The sequence below is a fragment of the Phlebotomus papatasi genome, chromosome 1 (genome assembly GCF_024763615.1).
Source record: "Phlebotomus papatasi isolate M1 chromosome 1, Ppap_2.1, whole genome shotgun sequence".
Lineage (NCBI taxonomy): Eukaryota > Metazoa > Arthropoda > Insecta > Diptera > Psychodidae > Phlebotomus > Phlebotomus papatasi.
In genome coordinates, this window is record NC_077222.1 from 26,709,255 (window position 1) to 26,715,254 (window position 6,000).

Consider the following 6,000-nt stretch of genomic DNA (forward strand, 5'->3'; position numbering starts at 1 on the left):
AAAAAGTTAATCGCACCCCCGTTTTTTTCTCAGTGTTAGGATAAAAAAGTAATAAAATGTATGGGGCAAAAAGTAACAAAAACCGAAGCAATTTCTAATATCTCACGGCGAAAACAAACGCCATTGCCATGTGTCGCCGCTTATTGTTGTAAGCAGCGATGGTGTTGAAGATTCGAAAAAATTAAATAATACGCACAGCCCCAATGTATACACTTTAGAGGATACAAATTCTGTTGAGTTTTACTGAATCTAATATATTTAATCTAAAAAGAACACAAAAGACTTCTTTCCATTATTTTTGTTTTTATTCTGCACTTTAGTGATATTTACTGGGCAACTCTTCGGAAGATTTCGTTAAATTCATCTCGCCCAATTCGCCATTTTTGCCTTTTCAGAATGGTTGAATAAAATTTTCTTACCAAAAATACTCTTTGGAAAATAACTTGAAAAACGCTTTTCCGTTCAGATAGAAAAAAACACTGTTCTACAAAGATATAGAGGAATATATTCTATGAAAATATGTCATTTAGGCATCCTTTAAATTAACTAGAGCCCGTAATAAAACGAATCAAAATGTGATAATTCTACCCCATGCCTGATACTATTTGCCCCAGAATTTTTGAGATGGTCACAAAATTACCTTTTAAAAAAACATTCAATAAATATATTTCCTTACAAAATAGATGTAAATTACTTTCACAAAGTTGTAGTGCGGTAATTTTCCTATGCAACTGCGCTAATTAGAAATTTCTAGGGAGCTCGGGTAGCTTGAAAAAAATTAAAATATCCGTTTTGTGACTTTTGCCCCAGTCTCCCCTAATAATATCCTATGAAATTTTGGAATGTTTCTACACGCTTTTTATGCTTAAAATTCACCATTAATCTATTTCCACATTTTGATTTTTTCATTAATATTATTATTTGTAGAAATATAGAGCATATCTACAACAATTTCTTGGGAAACATTTTCAAATGGGCTTTTTAAACGGAAAAATAAGGTGAAAACACCAATTAAAAATTAGGAAAAATTCTGAAAGCTAAATACAGACAGCCAGAAATACTTCTAATGCAATTTTGATTATTTTAGCGAGATGTGAAAAGTATTAAATATTTCTTAAAAAGCTTTTCTAAAACACCTCTTTTTTAAATCCTTCCCAAAAAAAACCAAATATTAAAGAAATATGTCCAAGAATAACAAAATTTGCTCCTTAAAGTATACTATCCCTAAATAACGTTTGAAAGTTTGAGAGCTCAATCACAGAATATAAAATATTATTGAGAATTAGATCAATTATAAAATTAGATAAACGTTATAGTGTACAAAATGTTGAAATATTCTTTGCTATTTTTTCTTTGCTATTTGTTATTTATTTAAATACTCAAAGAGCTCAAAGCGTTTTGATTAATTTCGTCTTGCTCCAAAAAAATTGTTATTCCAAAATTTTTCAATTTTCAGCATAATCTTCGAAATCATTTTGAAAATAAAAATGCCAATGAACTATTGAGTCTACAACAGGTGATATAATTGAAATCTCAATGTTTTTACAAAATTACCGTGTTTTCTTTGGCACGCCCCATAAAAAACACTAAAATTTTGAAGGATTTTTTTCGTGGAGATTATTTATGTTGGAGAAACGAAAACCCTTCTTTTGACATTGAAGTGTTGATGTGTTAATTCAAAATCCGGTGATCTTTCTTTAACCCCAATTTTATTTTTCAAGAAAAATCACACTCATTAGCATTTTCTCTGGTTGCTCCTCATTAAAATCATTTTGAAGTCTCTTTACCACTCCACAGAGGCCAAATTGGAAAATCTTCACGCTCACCACATGCCATTCGATCTTCGTGAATGTCTCTAATGCACAAAAATGTCCAATGAGAAATATTCAAGTGGGGAAAAATTTGCATAAAACACGTTTGAGAAAACACACACATAATTCAAGTGAAATAAATATTTTTCAATCGAGAAATTCTGTGTTTATTTTCAGATGTTTTTCTTATTCAAATATTTGAATTTACGTGATCTTTTTATTTCTGAGCACGAATCACCAATTTCCTTCTCCTTTGACTCATTTTTTTTTTGTGAAATATCTGGTCATATTGGGGGGTGTTGTCTGGACGTGATCAAGAGAAATTTGAATTAAAAGAAAAAAGATTAAGGATGTGTCGAAATTATCTCAATCTCGAGGTGATTTCCATTTGCAAAAGGTGAGGAACAGTCTGAAAGATGGGTCTCTATTGACGGTCTTTGTGCAGTTTGTCCATGCTCTTTGGCATGGAGTGGAAGCATTTGATGAGTGAGAGGAATTATTACAATGTGTCGAGTCAGACAATTGACGGTGTGTTCGACTCTTTAACGAGGGACCACCCGTGATGTTCAATGGCTTTTTCGAGGAGATCAACCGAATGGATGGGAAAATCAATTTGCCAGTAATTTGTCGACCCGCCGCCCAGTAGTTGCTTCTTTAGTTTTTATCTGATTGACAGTGTGAGAAAAGAAACGATTCCCCTGGATATCCATTCAGTTCTGACGCTAATCAGGGAGGAGTTAAAATATACAAAGACTCCAGTTTAGTATATAAAAAAAGATACAACCCTTATAAGTTATGTGGACAAAAACCGTTTTTGGCCATACATTTTTTTTTAATTAATGCGTTAGTCCCATAAGTTCTTATAACATATTTACAACAAAAAAGCTTTCTCATATGCAATTTTTCTAAACTTAGATTATTATTCTTATATTGCTTAAGATAGGGTTGCCAATCTGAAAAATACGTAAATGAGTTACGCCCAGAATACCTGCATCACGAAACGAATGTTCTACCTACCACCTAGGCTCCGTTCAGTAATAACCTTTCGAAGAGACAAAGCCACTCCAAAGGCAAGCCAAAGCTATTCGAAAATCTACCGAAAACCTAAAGTGCAAGTTAATACTCGCCGTTTTCAGCGCTGATTGTTCTGCCATTTCGAATTTCGGTAATCTTGACACTTCAATTGTCAACAATGTCAACAACAATGTGCAAACGTTTGCTGCAAAAAGTGAATTTTTGTGTAGTTTTGTAAGTTTCTGTTCAGGATGACATTACGTTTGAATTGCAATTTTATTAAGATAGGGTAAGGGCTCATAATTTTGACCAGTATAAGCATCGATATCCCAAGTTTGAAGTGCGATATTTTCAATACTAATTTACCTTTTATGTTACTCTCTTTTCAGAAGGGTTGTTTAGAAACTTGGCAAGCTATTTATCGTCTTATTTTTACTAAAAGTAGTCTTAATACATTTAAAAATGAATTGATATGTAGAGGTGAATTTGACTCTTATTTTGGACAACTTGTTTATAAATTTCGACAACTTGGCTGTAAATATGGACAGCTAATCCGCCTCAACAGGATGTCCATTGTTCTTCATTTCATGAACCAATCTTACCAAGTCATTTTCCTGTTCATGTAAGGGGAACGTAGAATGTCACAGAAGCCCGGAAACTTTCCATATCATTCATTAAAATGAGTTGACTTCGGTACTCCAAGTACGTGCGGATTCGCTCATTCCCTGGCCTATCCGGGAGCCTTTCAAGGCATTTCTCGCTACATCTCTTTCGTAGAGATGATGCTCCTTTGTTTCTTCAGGCATTTGTCCAACCTAGTCATCACAAAAGCTAAACTTCACGAAATTTCGTGAGAAAAACACATGTCCAAAATAAGAACCATTACCTCACTGGTAAATGTCTTAAAAAATTTCCCATTTTTCACACGAAAAATTTAATTCACAAGGCAAATCTCACTTCAGGTCAAATGTACAAATCACCATTAATGTGAATCAACACAATATTCAACGAATATTCAATAATATCACTAAAGAAAAGCAAAGAAAGAGTGTTAGTACTTCACCACAGCTAAATAAGACTGTAGTAAATACGAAGTTCTGTCATATTTCTCGTAAGGAATTGCTCACACTGAATTTTCAACAAAGCAATTTTAACTCAAATCATATTCCAAATTTAATGTATTTAGGGGAAGTGCTCATAATTTTGGACAGTCTGCATATAAGCATCGATATCCTAAGTTTGAAGTGCGATATTTTCAATACTAATTGACTTCTTTTGTTACTCTCTTTTCAGAAGGATTGTTTAGAACCTTGGCAAGCTATTTATCATCTCATTTTTACTAAAATTAGTTTTAATACGTTTAAAAATGAATTGATATGTAGAGGTGAATTTGACTCTTATTTTGGACAACTTGGTTATTAATTTTTACAACTTGTCTGTAAATTTGGACAGATAATCCGCCTCAACAGGATGCCCATTGTTCTTCATTTTATGAACCAATCTTACCAAGTCCTCTTCCTGGTCATGTAAGGGAAACGTGGAATGTCACAAGAAGCCCAGAAACTTTCCATATCATTCATTAAAGTGAGTTGACTTCGGTACTCCAAGTACGTGTAGATTCGCTCATTCCCTGGCCTTTCCGGGAACTTTTCAAGGCTTTTCCCGCTACATCTCTTTCGTAGAGATGATGCTCCTTTGTTTCTCCAGGCATTTGTCCAACCTAGTCATCACAAAAGCTAAAACTTCACGAAATTTCGTGAGAAAAACACCTGTCCAAAATAAGAATCATCACCTCACTGGTGAATGTCTTAAAAAATTTCCCATTTTTCACAAGAAAAATATAATTCACAAGGCAAATCTCACTTCAGGTCAAATGTACAAATCATCAGTAACGTGAATCAACACAATATTCAATGAATATTCAATAATATCACTCAAAAACAGCGAACAAACTTTGTTAGTACTTCACCAAAACTAAATAAGACTGAAGTAAGCCACGAAGTTCTGTCATATTTCTCGTAAGCAATTGCTCACACTGAATTTTCAACAAAGCAATTTCAACTCAAATCATATTCAAATTTTAACGTATTTAGTGTTAAAATCTTCCAAAAAGAACAAATATTTAGATAGAATTCATTATTCATCAAATATTGGAATAAAAATCCATCATTTTAATCAATTTATTTTTAGTGTCCAATGTTATCCTCAAAGTGTCCAAAATAAGAAACTGGACAAAATTATGAGCATTTTCCCTAGTGTTAAAATCTTCCAAAAAGAACAAATATTTAGACAGAATTCATTATTCACCAAATATTGGAATAAAAATCCATAATTTTAATCAATTTATTTTTAGTGTCCAATTTTATCCTCAAAGTGTCCAAAATAAGAAACTGCGCAAAATTATGAGCCTTTCCCCTAACGTCATTTGGATCAGGAACTACGCTAACTGCTTTTCTCTATAACTCTTTTTTTGCAAACGAAGTAATGAGTCGTTTGCAACAAATACTAATAACTTAATAATAATAAATAAATAATAAATAAATAATAATACTAATAGCTTAATAATAATAATAAATTTCTTGTAAAATAGAAGAAGAGATAGGAGGTTCTGAGATCATAATCATTTTGCGAAAACCATAAGTTTACATCTCTTTCCGTTCTCCCTCCAGAAATGGTTTGTTTGTATACGAAGAACTGCAGAAATGGTCACGAAAATTAATTTCTAGTGCGTTTGCGATTTAAAGAGTACAAAAACTTGTTCAAAACTTTTTTCAAGACTTGTGATCTTCCAAATAAATCTTACAGATAAATCATCAATAACGACTTATAAGGTCATCAACAAAGTAAATTTGTGTGTCACATATTAGAATGTTTCAATTCATTTTAAATTAAACTTTATGACAAAAAGCAAAGAGCATTGAAAACCCAAAAGCTCTCGATAACTTTTCATTTTCGATTTGAAATAATATCCCAGTTTGTTTCCATCTGAGTGGTTTTCCGGTGTCAATTTCCATACAAATGGAGAAAATTTGCACAAAAGCTGTATTTGAGAGCAAACCACCTCCCTTTTCGCATTAGATAAATTCAATTTAACTGTGAAATTCACGTCCAACCATTGGGTCATCCCTATAAAATGGAAAATGCTTGTTTGTTGTGCGATGAAAGGAAAATTGGG